General features: G+C 50.5%; 1 long non-coding RNA gene across 1 annotated transcript; it reads right to left on the bottom strand.

The window, feature by feature from the left end:
- Positions 1-514: 514 nt before the first annotated feature.
- Positions 515-12,674, bottom strand: LOC120229827. Its single transcript, XR_005527848.1, has 4 exons — positions 12,643-12,674; positions 4,599-4,709; positions 3,627-3,680; positions 515-1,561 (listed from the first exon to the last, which is right to left on the bottom strand). It is a non-coding gene; the product is annotated as an uncharacterized LOC120229827 (long non-coding RNA).
- Positions 12,675-15,029: the final 2,355 nt, after the last annotated feature.

Here is a 15,029-nt window from a genome sequence, read left to right as displayed (position 1 = left end):
GTGCGGATCACACAGGGAGTTAGAGGCAGAGCCAGAGCTCGAACCCAGAGTGCCTGATCCCCAAGCAAGAGCAATTTTGGACTAGCTTCTCCTCTGGGCTCCCAGGGAAGTCCTGCTCACGGAGGCTCTGCTCCTGGGTAGGGGAGCTTTATTTGCCCTGTAGGCAGGCGTGGGAGGAGGAGGAGGCCCTTTCTGTGCCCACCGATGCCACCATGTTGAAGGGGTCAGGGCAGATTTCATAATCAAGGCCCCATGACAGCGGAGGATGTGATTGGAGAGTAAGAGAACCCGCTAGAGCCACTGGCCACCCCCCTCCCCATGGCTATCTCTATTCTCTCTCTCCTGATTTTTGGCATGTTGGCTACTTTCCTTGCCCTGACCCCGGGCACTGGGAAGGTCCCTATACCATCATACAGAGCAGGAAATTGAGGGGAGACCATTTACCCCTCATGATAGAGAAAGATGTAAAACGGAGGCACGAAGAGAGTGGGAAGATTCAGCTTTTGCCCCTGGCTTGGAAGATCTTGAGTTGTACGGCTTTGTCACAGCATGTTTCTGGGTGTCAGCTTCTTCATTTATCACACGGGGACAATCAGCAGCAGCAGAATTTACCAAGTGCTAATTTTATGCCAAGCACTGCAGTGGTCACTTTCATATGTGATTCTGCTCAACCTTGAGACGGTCCATTTCTCAGATGAGGAAACTGAGGCAGACGGTCCATTTCTCAGATGAGCAGAGCTGGGGCTACACACAAGCCAGTCTCTCCTCTGCCCGGATCCAGTCCAGGCCTCTCCCCAGATGCCCAACCCCTGCCTAATCCACTCTCCACACCACTACCACCAGCCTACCACACCACCTTTGGAAAACATGAACATAACTTGGTTATCTGCTCCCCAGCTGGAATCTTCCCGGATCTCCACTGCCTCTGGGGAAAGTCCGAATTGCCTAGCTTGGCATTCAGGACCCTTTTGTAAGCCAGCCCCTTACTTCTCCTGGTCACATCATTCTCCGGACAAATTTTTTTCTGCTCCCTCATGGCTTCACGCAGGAGGCTCCCTCTGCCATGTTCACTTTATCATCACACTCCTCTTCCTCCCTTGAAACCAGCCCAAAGTCTCTGCTTCTGTGAAGGTTTCTGTGCCTGTCCCTGAAGGAAGGGGTATCAGTCCCTCGTGACGCTCCCATTGCCTTGAGGGTGGTTCTCATCACCTAGTTTCATAGTTCATTGTTCATGTGGCACCCTCCCCAACTCACCTGACCCCACCCGAAGGTCCCCGGGGTGGGGGGGGGGGAAGCACTATGTGAGCCTCTCCAGTGTCCCCAGCCCCAAGGCTGAGCGGATGAATCCAGAGTGGATCAGGAAGGTGCAGAGAATGGCAGATCAGAAAAAGTTCTTTCTGAGTAGAGGCCACGTCTTGGGTTCTGGAACAGCTTTGTCTGTATCCCACTCATGAAGGATGGTTCAGGTTGAGAGCAAATGGCCCACAGTTGGACAGACCTGGAACTGAGATGTGTGGTTTTGGGTAGGTCACTGAATCTTTCTGAGCCTCTGGTTCCTCATCTGTGAAATGGGCAAACGATATGGTTAAAATGAGGAATCAGTGCGATAGTGCCTGGCAAACTTCTAGAGCGGAGCCTGATCTGCAAGAAGGTAGGTACTCAGTATAGGTTTCCTCTTTATTCCTTCTGTCACCCCCACCTTCATCATCCCCTTCATCATCGGCACCTCCATCACTGTAACCAACATCATCATCTCCTTCATCCTAACATCGTCATCATCACCTCCGTCATTATAACCATCATCGTCCCCTTCATCCCATCATCATCATCATTACCACCATTGGCATCCCCGTCCTTCATCCCCAAATCATCATCATCCTCACCACTGTCATCATCATATTCATCACTGTTGTCACCATCACCATCACCGTCTTCATCATCATTCTTCAGAGCCCTCTTCTTTCCCAGATATCTTCCCCTGTACTGGAGATTTTGCAAGAATGAGGTGCCAGCCAATGTGCCAGGGATTGGGCTGACTGCCTTCCTTTCATCATTCCATTTAATTCTCACCGTGAAATAAAAACACAAGCAAAAATCACTTCTCTCCTGTGGAGAATCTTCACATGTGCCACATGGGTTGCATGCACCAAATGGTCCCCGTTTTACAGATAGATAACCTGAGGCTCAGAGAAGTAAAGTAACTTGCCAAGATTATCCACAGCTTGTAAGCAGAGGAGCCTGGTCCAACTTTGGTCAGCTCTTTTAGTAACACCAAGATGCTTGGGGCTCCTGACTCACTTTCCCTGAGGGTTTTCTGCATTTGCTTCCTGTTACCAATGCTCCCTGCAAAAGGTCAGTATAAGTTTTCAGCACTTCCCTGCATTCCCTGGGCCCGGCAGAGAAACAGCAGCAGTTTTCACTGAGGGTTTTACTCAAAATCTAGAAAAACAAAATTGGGCATAAGCAAAGATGCCAGGGAGCTGGGTGGAGATTTGCAGGCTCAGAAGCCAGGGTCTTGGGGCCTTACCAGCTTGCTCACTCTGGACACACGTCATCATTACTCTGGACTCACAGGCTGGGCTGGGGTCGTCCTGCCTGAGGATCCAGTCCAAAGGAGCCGCTCCAGAGAAACTCCACCCCCACCTCAACCTCATTTCCAGTCTCCTTCCCATCTTTGTTCTCTTTCCTCCTGGAGAAGTATCACTGGCATCTCTGAAGTTGGAATAGAGATTCCCATGTTGGCTTTTTTTTAGGGTATGTCTGGTGATGCTCATTCTCTGGGAGAATGGTAGACTCCTTTGCTCTTCAAATCTGTATTAAACACCTGCTGTGTAGCACAATGTGCTGGGCACGAGGACCTAGACATGACTCAACACAGCCCTTGCCCCAGGGCAGCCCCCTCTTAGATCGTTATCTCTGGCTGTAGCTGAGACCTTTCCCACTGCCCTGCCATTGTTTTGGGAGGGTCCAAGGATAGGAGCCCATCTCCTCTCCCAGAGAGCCGGGCACAGAAAGGCTTTCAGAGGATGTTTGTAGGATGGAACTAAACTGGACTCAATAGAAACCAAACTTACCACGTAACTATGACCTGTCACTCTTCCCATGGGTCCACCCAACACCTCTGTGCGGACGTACCCTCACTGGGGTTGGATTGGGGGCCAAGTGGGATGGGGGAGGAGAGTGAGAGGTTGGGCCTTTTTTTTTTTTTATAAATGTGTAAATACAAACTTCTGTTTTGAGCATATGGAGGTCTTTTGTTTCTTTTGCTGACCTTGGTCAGGTTCCTAAAGCTAGTAAGTGGTTGGTTTATTATTCTGTGCCTAACAGAGTACCTAGCACATACTAGGTGCTAAATAAATATTTGAGGACAGAAGGAATAAGTGGATGAATGAGTGTTTATCTGTATTGCCTCACTTATTTCACTAGATGTTGCTGACTGGAGGCTCCCATTAATGGAGAAACACTGGAGGCATACTCTCGTGGGGCTTTGGGTAAGTGGCTTGTGAGAAGCCCTCAAGGCAACAGTGCATAAGGTTTCATGCTTAAGAGGGGTAGACCAACGGAAAGGGAAGAGGAGATCAGGGAGTCAACAGTTCATATACTCACTGACCCATCCATTCACCTACCTGTTCAGAGTTGGGGACCAGATATTGCAGCTTTTCATCGCCAGAGGGGTGGGCCTATCAGATGGGAGAGGTGAGGAGAGTGTTCACATTTCATCCATTCATACATATATCTACCCACCCATCTATCTACATACCCACCCACCCATCTATCCACTATCAGCCCATTAATTTGTGTATTTATGTTTCCGTCCGCCCGTCCATCTGTCCGTCCGTCCGTCCATCCATCCATCCGTTAGAGCGACATTGTTCATTGTTGTTGAGTGCCAGCCTCAGGACTTTAGACTAAAAACCATCTTTTCGACAGCTGTCAAGGAGAGGAGGTTAATTTGCATGAATAGCCCAAATTAATGCTGGAAGCTAATTGGACTTAAGCTGGGATAGTCAGAAAGGGACTTTTAGAGAGGGATGGGAAGCAGATGGGACATAGCAACTCTCATGAGCAAAACACCTGGGTTATACACTTATTAACCACTTCATACTAACTCTAGAGTATAGGACAACAGATGGAATGATCTGGATTGGCTGTTCTCAAAAGTTCTTAAAAGGGAGAGTACCTACTTAGGCTTTCTGGCATCACTGTTGGGTTCAGGACTGGGTAACAAATACTTTTTGAGTGAATAAACAATCTGGGAGGGGGTGACTTTCCAGAGCTCAGGGTCAAAGCCAAGACTGGACCTGTGAGAGGGGCCAGGTCTCTTGGGAATGGTCACCTTCTCTTTGCCTCCATGTTTCCCTCTCCCTACAGCTTATTCTTGACTTCGCTCTGCACTCAGAGTCTGAGATATAGTAGATGCCAATTTTGTTTCCAGAATGAGTGAGTGGACAAATGTATCCACTAGTTCAACACATATTCATTGAGTGCTTACTGTGTGTCAGGCACCGTTCTAGAAGCTGGGGGTATGACAGTACACGAGACAAACGCGGGTCTCAGTTTCATGCTCAACGTATTTGAAAAACAAAAGTGGGTCATACCTCTTATAAGGCAGATGCTGCCGCTGTTGTTTCTTGAGAGTCTGTGCCAAGTGGTGTTTCCAGGTGCCAGTGGGGGATGGTTGTCTTGGAGCCAAGACTCAGTGGTTGTTTCTGGGCAAAAAAGAAAAGGGTAAAGAGCACCTAATGAGGAGGCCAAACTGGTGGAAAATCCTAGGTGCTGTTGATTGAGCACTTGTTACATGCCAACATATAGGGTCTCTCTCTGATGTCTCTGCCTGAGAGGATGTAGGCTCTTTTATTTGCTCTGTCTTACAGAGGAGACACTGAGGCCCTAGAAGCTGCTGGGACTCACCCAAGGCCACATGGGGAGAGGATGGTGAAGCCAGGAGTTGAATCCAGGTCTGTTTGGTTGCCCTAGGCCCAAGTTCCTGTCCCATGCTCAAGTTCTTAACCACTTGCTTTGACTGCCAGGGAGGGTGGGAGGGGTAACAAGCTGCAGGCTATGCAGGGGCTGGGGCCTGGCCATGCAGAACTTTGGAGAGCTCCCTTGAACACTGCCTTAGCCCTTAGTCTCTTGGTCTTGACCGTGGAGCTGTCATGGGTGACTTCAGACAGACCTACCAAGCCGGGCTCCTTGCTGCCTGCCCACCGAGAAGGCCACTCTGCAAAGCAAATCGTGTCTGCCCACAGCCAGTATGGATCCTATATATTTACACAAGTCACTGAATACAAATTACAGATTGTTGTGATTTCGAAACACTGCCCTGCCACTTGGAGCTGCAGAGGGAGGCTGCGAGCCTCAGGGAACACCGTCAACAGCTCTCAGCCCTGCTGGGCAGGCTGCAGCTCTGGGAGAGGACAGTGAGTCGGCATCGCGGCTGCTTCCACTGCCGCGGTGGCGGGAGAGAGAACCTGGCTCTGCCATAGCTTTGAAGGTTGACCCCATCCTGGCTAGTTGTACAAATTTGCACTGATTCCTCCCCACATCTGGAAGCCCTTCCAGAAACTAGAGATGCTTATCATAATAAACCTTGCACACAGCCGGCTCTCACGGAGCACTTTCTGTAGCCCAGACACTTAATTCTTGCTACAACACTTGGAAATAGGTATGTGTCATCCCTGGTGTATGAAGGTGGAAAACAGGTTCAGAGAGGTTAAGCAACTCACTCAGGGTCACCCTACTATTGCTGGAGTAATTGTTGGAGATAGTCACACATCTAAGTCTGATTGATTTAAAAGTCTGGCTCTTAGCTATGATGCGGTCCTGTCCCCCACCTACCTCCTCTCTCTGAGACCCACCGAGAAGAGCTAACCTGGGGGAGCAGCCGGCAGCAGAGGACTCAGAGGACCCACGAGAACAAGCTGAGGGGCGAGCTCCCTGTGTGTGTACAGGTTGTAGGGCACGTGTCCTTTTGTGTCCACATACGTGTCCCCATGTGTGTCCGTGGGATGTTCCATGTGCCCACGTGCTCGAAGTTTTCTGTTCTGGATATGTCTGCACACTCACGTGTATTTTCAAGTGTGGGATTGTGTATTTTTGTGCTCTTGTTCACAAGTATCAAGGTGTGTGTGTGTGTGTGTGTGTGTGTTCATGCTAATGTGCATGGAGTGTGTATCTAATTTTCTTTTCTTTAAAAAAATTTTTTTTGGCAGGGGCGCCTGGGTGGCATAGTCGGTTAAGCGTCCGACTTTCGCTTAGGTCATGATCTCGCGGTTCGTGGGTTCGAGCCCCGCGTCGGGCTCTGTGCTGACTGCCAGCTCAGAGCCTGGAGCCTGTTTCAGTCTGTGACTCCCTCTCTCTCTGACCCTCCCCTGCTCACGCTGTCTCTCTCTCTCTCTCCTAGAAATAAATAAAACATTTAAAAAATTTTTTTTGGTTAACATTTGTTTATTATTGAGAAACAGAGAGAGCCAGAGCATGAGCATGGGAGGGGCAGAGAGAGGGGGAAACACAGTGCCTGAAGCAGGCTCCAGGCTCTGAGGTGTCAGCACAGAGCCCGATGTGGGGCTCGAACCCACGAGCAGTGAGATCATGACCTGAGCCGAAGTCGGATGCTCAACCGACTGAGCCACCCAGGCGCCCCTGGAGTGTGTATCTGATTTTCAACGGGTGCTTGCTATGGTCCAGGCACAAGCCTAAGTGCTTTATAGATAGTGACTCCTTTCATCCTCAGAGTAATCCCATGAGTCAAGAACTGTTAATATCCCCAAATCACAGATGAGGAAACTGAGGCACAGAGAGGGTACCAAGTTGTCCAAGCATCTCTTCTTTGTGATTACAGAAATTCTTTACATCTTTTATGCTGCCCTCCTCATTTATGGTCCATGGGGCTTAGGTATTGGCCCCCACCCCTGGCTGGCTATGGGACCCACGTGTGGCAAATCAGTCACTGTGATTGGTTCAAGCAGGTGAGCCAAGAGGCTCATGAGAAGCATCTGAGGGCCGTTCAGTGTTTACTGACAGCGTGGTCTGCAGGTGGCAACATCCACTCCTGGACCCCGGCCCAAACCTCCGGAATCGGGAACCTGCTTTCACAAGCCCACCAGGTGCCCCTGTGCACTTGAGGATCTGGACCTTGAGGGCAAACTGCCTGGGTGGGGGCTGGAAGTCCAGCCGCACCAGCCATGAGCCGTGGACAAGTTACAGAAGCTTTCTGTACTCCGTCGCCTCATCTGTGAAGTGGAAAGGAGAGGAGTCCTGGCAGTTTTGAGGACAGAATAGGTTTATACATGGAAAGTGCCTAGAGCCATCCCTGGTGTGTGTCCAGTTGCGGGAGGGTTCACTGTCACTCTGTTATTACTTGGGGACAGTTGTGAGACCTAGCCCTGCCCAGTGAGCATTGGCCCCCCCAGAGACTTACTGGCACCATTCGAAAGGGCATCCTGCTGAGATAGGATGTAAGCCTGGAGCTGCTGCTGGTGACCTTGTACTGCCTCGGGGAAGGGCTTGTCTGAGAACACTGCGGCCCAAGAAGAAAGTAAAGGGGAGAAGCATCTGGGACATTTCTGGAGTGCCTGGTCCATGCCGACAGCCACTGGACTTTTCAATGTCATGGGTAAATACATTTTGCCCTGGCTTTAGCCACTCTGAGCTGGGCTCCTGTCACTCACCCCTGAAGGACCCCCACCAAGTACCTAATCTGACTCCAACAGTTTTTGCAAAGAAGCAACTCAGGTGAACCCAAGACCAGACAGAGAGTCGAGGCAACTCTTGGATTTCTGACCTCCAAGCTGGCACCTCTTTGTGGCTGTCTTGTCCTGACAGAGCGATGTCACGCCTCATCTCTTGCCCACCCCCTTCCCCGTGATTCTCTCTGGGGGAGAGAACCGTGCCCCACGGAGGCCCACTGCGTTTCCTGGCCAGCGTCATTGCCTGCCTGAGTCCAAGCTCCGCTTTAGGCAGGCTTGTCAGGAACCTGGGCACTGAAGCCATGCGGGGGCATTTAGAAGAGCCTCTTTTGCTTTTTGAAGGTCAAGCAGATTTCTTTTTAGCCAGGCCCCTCACCCCAAGCCTGGAGATGGGCTGAGGTCAGAGGCAGGGGGACATCGTGGGATGGGGAGTGGCTGGGTTCTTCTCTTTCCTTCCTTATGCCAGGACTGTGCAGGTGGGGGCAGGCCAGAGGCCATTTTCTGCCTTAGCTTCCCCAGTAGCTTCCTGCTTCTTCCCTCAGCCTGCTCAGGCTCTCTCTGCCTTCTGCTGTCACCCCTGGCTTTCCGTCCATCTCCCCAGCTCCTCTCTCCTAGTCTTCGCAGATCACCCCCGTCCAAGTTCTCCCTTCTCTTCATCTCCCCATCTTTTTGTCTCCCATCTCCCCCAGCTTCGGCAGCCCCGCGGCCTCCCGGACCTGCCCGTCTGATCTCTCCTGGGTCCTGCGGCCTCCTCAGCTCACCCCCACCCACCCCAAGTCCCTTGACATGGGCCCCTCCCTCTTCCCAGGCCTCTCCCGACATCTCCATGGTGTCTGCATCTCCCTGCCTCAGGCAGCACCCCACACCTGTCTCCCTCCTCCCTCCCTCTCCTCCAGGTGGCCCCCTGCCAGTTGGGTACCAGTTGGGTTGCCATGGGAACCACTGAGCTGCTTAGAAAGCTGCCATAGATCTAATCACGGGCTGTGAGGTTTCAAGGAACAGCTCACTTTCTGGACGGAGGACTGGTGCTGACAGCCGATTAGGCCGAAGCTGGGCTGGGAGAAGGGGAGCAGGAGGTGTGGAAGTTGGCAGCCAAGGCAGGGCCAGCTGGGGCTCAGGGGCACCTGGGGACTGCAGGCCGGATCTACCCAGCCCATACTTTCCAGTCTCATCGGCACTCTCAGACCTTGTAGGGTTTCCCTGAAGAGATCAGTGGTGCTCCATTTATTCTCTCCTTCTTCCCCATCCCTCACATTCATTCATTCACATTCATTTATTCACACATCAAATTGCCCCCCCCCCCCCAGTTTTGGTCATGAGCTCCTGAGGCTTTCCCAGCACAGTGGGAGGGACAGACCCTCACACAGCAACCTTCCCCTGGGGGCTGCGTCCTGCTGGATGTCATCCAGGGAGATGCAAGGAGGATGGAGGTCCGTGCCAACTGGGGACAGCGAGGGGACAGGGAGGTGCTTCCCATGGGATCCGTGAGCTGAGTTTTGAGGGATGGGAATGCATCAGTTAAGCAAAAGGTGAGGGCCCTTCTGGACCCACAAGTTCTGTCTCTGAAGGTGGGCCATGGCTCTGTTTTGGGGTGCACTTGGGTGAGGCCATAAGGAGCTGCTACTGACTCCTCCAAACGGCGGTGACTTCAGAGCAGACCCTTCTTACAGCTGTGCTGGGAGTGGGGGTGCAGGGGGTGACCCCGCTCCTGGAAAAATAGCCCTAAATCCCCAGCACCCAAGTCCCCTGGAGTTGATGGGAGGACAGGAGGGCGGGGGATTATTTAGGGGGAGATGGTCACACCTGCTAATGCCTCCCCACCCCCAGCTGTGGAGCCAATGGGTTGCATCAGAACTTTATGGCCAGAAGGGCCTGCCAGCTTGGTCTAATCTCAGATGGCTCCCCCTGGTACCGGGCTTTCGGTTTCTCTCATCCAAGCCAGGGACTGTGTTTGCACATAATTTGCATACATTTGCATGCGGTGTCGGCAGGGCCCAGCATAACATGGGAAAAACACATTTTTCTCGCCAGGGTGCTTGCAGCCTGGATTAGAGCCCAGGTGTGCAGAAACCGAGCCTATAAAGTTCTTCCCTTCTGTGGCCCTCTGGGGCAGCCTTTCCTGCCTCCCTCCCCTCACTGTGGAGCTTGAACCCCCAAGTCAATAGGTTCGGTGGGGGGGGCGGTGCCCCAGTCAAGGAGCTTGGATTCTCCTGGTCCTGGCTCAGCTGCACACTTGCTCTGTGACTTGACAGGTCCCTTTTCCTCTCAATGGCTCCATCTGCCTTTGTAGAAGTCTAGGGTTTACAGAAGAGCAGGAAGTGGAGGGTGTGCACCCGGAGAAGCATCATGCCGTTCATGCATGCATGCATGCATTCATTCATTCATTCATTCATTCATTCATTTAGTTCTATTTCTTGTGTGCTTACAATGTACCAGTGCCCTCTGTTCTGGAATCAACAAAACCAGCCATGATCCCTGCCTCTGGCGAGTTCCAGGGAGACTGGCACTAATCAAATGACCACACCAATCAATGCACAATCACAGCTGTGTTAAGTGCTTCGCAGAGACGCATGGTGCTTTATGGGAACCTAGAATCAGTCTGGAAAGTCACAGAAGACTTTCTGGAGGAAGTGTCCTTCAGCTGAGATGTTAAGTACAAGATGCTATCTAGGTAACAGGGACTAGAAGAGCCTTCCAGGGAGAAGAAAAAACACATGCAAAGGCCCTCGGGTGGAAGGGAGCAGAGCAAGTATGCAGAAGGGAGAGGAAGGTGCTGGGTGCTGTATCTGAGTGAGAGGGATATGAAGTAAGAATAGACAGGAAGTTGAGGCCAACCCCCAGGGCCTTTGTGACCCATTAGGGAAGGATCTTTAAAGCGATGATGCCTTTATTCTAAGAGCAGTGGGAACCATGAAGCCAGAAAGTGACATAAGCAGGTTTGCAGTTTGCAAGGATGGGTGTGGTGAACACAGGAGCACCGAGCAGGATGGTGGGATTGTCCCTAGAGAAAGCTAGGGCTTGGCTTACGTCACAAGAGTGGAGATGCAGAGGAGGTGAGGCGTGGGACCGCCAGGTGGTAGTAGCACAGACCAGGCTTGGTGATAGGTGAGGAGGAGGCTGGTAGGGGGAGGGGTGTTGGCAATGCCCTCTCCGTGTCTGGACAGCTCTGCAGCCATGGACTAAAGTCAGGAACGTGGGGCTGGCGGCGGAGGCGGGGTTTGGAGATGAAGAGCAGGAACTGAGTTATGGTCATGTTGAATTTACATTGCCTCTGGGGCATCCCAGTGACAGTTTGTAGAAGCATCTGGAGTTCAGGGAAGGGATGGATAGGGATGTGGTGTCCTCCCAGTCCCCAGCCCCAGGTAGGGGGATTCATCGGAATCTCCTCTGCATCTGGCACCTTCCAGAAGCAACCAACCTCATCTGTCTTTAGTATTTTAGACCTATTTCTTTTCTTAATTATATATATATATATATATACATATATATATTTTTTATTTGAGGGAAAGAGAGAGAATAGAGGAGGAGCACATGGAGAGAGAGAGAGAGAGAGAGAGAGAGAATAAATCCCAAGCAGGTTCCGCACTCTGCATGGAGCTTGACACAGGGCTCGATCCCACGACCCTAGGATCATGACCTGAGTTGAAATCAGGTGTCGGATACTCAACCGAGGTGCCCCTAAATCATTTTTTTTTAAAGATTATTTATTTTGAGGAGGGAGAAGGGACAGAGAGAGAGGGAGAGAGAGAATCCCAAATAGGCTCAACACTCAGTGCAGAGCCCCACACAGAGCTTGAACCCACAAACTGGGAGACCATGACCTGAGCCAAAGTTGGGGCTCAACTGACTGAGCCACCTAGGTGCCCATCCCTTAGACTTATTTCTAATCTAAGGGTAGACAGAACACTGGGGAATGTGATAAATATCTTCCCACATTACCTGTATTAAGCTTGCATTCTCCCTATATGCACAAGGTATTGTTTGAACCCCAAGCCAGCACCCACAAAGGAATTCCAGGCTAGTTCCAGGAATGCTGTGCATTCTGGAGAACATGGTTTAGATGCAGAAACTTTAGGATTCCTGGGATCTTTGATGGTTTGTGGGGACAAGTGGACAGAATATTTGAAATAAAGACATTCAGAAAACCGAGGCTCTGTGGTTTCCATGCTATCTACAGCATTATCCCAGCATTATTTGGGAACTACTGGATGCCAGACCTTAGGCTGGCATTTTTTCTTTTTAGTAGTATTTTACTGTTTACTTCTTCCAAAAGTGAGGTAGTGATAAATCAGCCCGTTTTATAGGTGAGAAAACAGAGTCTCAGAAAGGTTAGATCACTGGCCCCAATTTGGATTGGAGCTGAAATTCTAGCCCAGACTTGTGCTCTTTTTCCACACCAGCCGCACGTGAAAGTGGAGTTTTAATCTGGTGTCTAGGAAGGATTTGGCTTTCTTAAGGACCAGATACTGGGCAAGGAGGCACACTTGGCTCATACACTGCCCAGCAGGGGCGTGGAGCTCAGCACAGGCTGTTTGAGGCTCTCAATCGCCCTGCTTTCAGCCTCATGGTCTGCACGTGGCCCCCACCCCTCACTTAGCAGTCTCAACTCCCCTTCCTCTGCAGGAACTTGCCAGCCAGCACCTTGCTCTTCTCGCTGTCCCATGGGAAGGCTACCTGCTTTCTCACCTCCACGCCCTTATTCCCACCGTGGCTACTTCTAGAATGTCTTTTTCTGCCCAAGCTCTGCCTGTCTTCTGCATCCCAGCTCCTGGCATACTCCTCCTCATCCTTTGTGACCCAGCTCAGTGGTCTCCTCTGCACCCCTCTGCCTGATCCTCCAGGTAGAGTTGGCCATCTGTCTCCTGGGCCAGGAGGGTTCCTAAGAGCCCTAAAGCCAGGCTCAAATCCTGACTCCTCCACCTGGGAACTCTGTGACTTAGGGCAAGTGACTTACCCCTCTGTGGCTCCTGGGCTGCTTCTCAACTCATGGTAAGATTAATTTAATGAGATGACAGAAGTAAAGCTTTTAGCCCAGTGTCTGGCACATAATGAGCCTTTGTGAGTGAAGGCCCTTGTATGGGTTGGAGCCCATTCTTTTGTGAGTATTTATTTGCTCTGTTTTCCTCACCAGGCAGGGAGCTCCTAGAGAATAGAGCCTTCTTTTATTTAGTATTCCCAGTATGTACCATAAGCCTGAGACATTCTAGGTGTTTAGTGCACATTTGTCGAATGAATGGACAGACACTAGCATCTTTATTCTATATATTTTGCTTCCCTTCTCCACACCTGGCTTTTCAAGGTAACAACTGGGTTTCATACTCAACTGCACCCCTTCACAGAGCCCAGCCTGCACATGGCAGGTGCTCAACAAAAGTCTGTGGTTTATTTCTGTAGGCAGCCCTTTCTCTGACAAATGGGATTCAGTCCCTGATCCACACAGGCATCAGCCAGCCTCTGGAGTGTAATGGATACATATTTCTCATTGCCCACGTGTCTCGCTTTCCCTGGGGAACACTGTATTAAATGGTTGTTCAGTAGCTCAAGTGCACAGATATTCTTTTCAAAATTACTACATTCACCTTTTGTTGGCAAAATATGCCATATGAAACCTCCCAACCTCTTACTGAGCATGACTGTGTGCTTTCTGCTGCTACCTCAATGGCAGTTCTTGAGGCCAAAAGACCTTGTCAGGGTTTCAAGTATCTGCTTTGCCAAATATTGTCTGGACTCAAGGGGCCAATGGGAGCTGATTTCTGGGTTAATCTGAGCTGACCTGTCATTGCCATCACGGCATCATCATTTTTATCGCTTACACCACCATCACCACCACTATAGTCATCACCACTGCCAACGCCACCATCAACACCATTGCTACTACTACTGCCATCACCACCACCACCACTATCACCAATATCACCACCACCATCACCACCATCATAACCACCATCACCATCATCACCACAACCATCACCACCAGTGCCGCCACCACCATGAACATCACCACCATCATCACCACCACCATCACCACCATCACCACCACCACGACCAACATCACCACAATCATCACCACCACCACCACCGCCAACATCACCGATATCACCACCACCACCACCACCATCACCATCACCACCATCATAACCACCATCACCACCATCACCACAACCATCAATACCAGTGCCGCCACCACCATGAACATCACCACCATCATCATCACTGGCGCCACCACCATCACCACCACCACCATGACCAACATTACCACAATCACAATCATCACCACCACCACCACCAACATCACCAATATCACCACCACCATCAACCACAACCATCAGCACCAATGCCATCACCACCATTGTCACTGCTACCATGAACATCACCAGTAACACCACCACTACCACCATTGTTACCACCATCACCATGACCACCACCACCTCCAGCACCACCAACATTATCACCATCACCACCATTACCGCCAACTTTGCCACCATGATCATCACTGCCATCCACACAACCACCATCATCACTACCATTATCACCATCACCACCATCTTCACTACTGATTAATGCTATTAATCACATTTTTGAGAACCTTGTCTTTGATAGATGTAGAGCTAAACATCCTACATTTGTAATTTTATTTAATCCTCAAAATGACCTTATAGGTATGTATGTTTTTTATTTTTGTCTTACAGATGAGAAAATGGAAGCTCATAGAGGTAAAGAAAGTTGCTCAATGTCACACAGCCAGCAGGCGCTGTAGTCAGTTTTTCAAAAAAATCAAGTCAGTAGTCATTTAATGAGCATCCATTGGCATACAGGATACAGTGCCCCCTCCACCCCATTGCTGCCATTACCAGGGATGCAAAAAGGAGTGTGCTTTTTTTTTTTTAAAGTTTATTTGTTTTGAGAGAGAGCAAGTGAGAGCGAGCAAGGGAGGGGCAGAGAGAAAGGGAGAGAGAGAATCCTAAGCAGACTCCTCACTGTCAGTGCAGAGCCTGATGCGAGGCTCGATTGCATGAACTGTGAGATCATGGCTTGTGCTGAAATCAAGAGTCGAATGCTTAATCGACTGAGCCACCCAGCTGCCCCAAAATCAATGTGCTTCCTGACTGTGGGGGTCTTTACAGCCCTCTGAGGGAGATTGGATGCATATCATCAATACAAATCAACCTAAAAGTGTGTCCTAGGCAAACTACTTGAGGGCAATGGGAAGGAAAGGTGACGTGTGGTTAAGACCTATACCTAGAGGCACTCTTTTGCCATATACACTTTGATAAAAGCCATCCTAGGCTCTGTGGTCACTTAGGAGACTTCTTGTCTTCACGACCGGCCTCAGGAGTGTGA

Source organism: Hyaena hyaena, unplaced genomic scaffold (assembly GCF_003009895.1).
Source record: "Hyaena hyaena isolate Hyena2069 unplaced genomic scaffold, ASM300989v1 scaffold_35, whole genome shotgun sequence".
NCBI classification, from domain to species: domain Eukaryota; kingdom Metazoa; phylum Chordata; class Mammalia; order Carnivora; family Hyaenidae; genus Hyaena; species Hyaena hyaena.
This window is presented reverse-complemented; position numbering and strand designations above follow the sequence as displayed.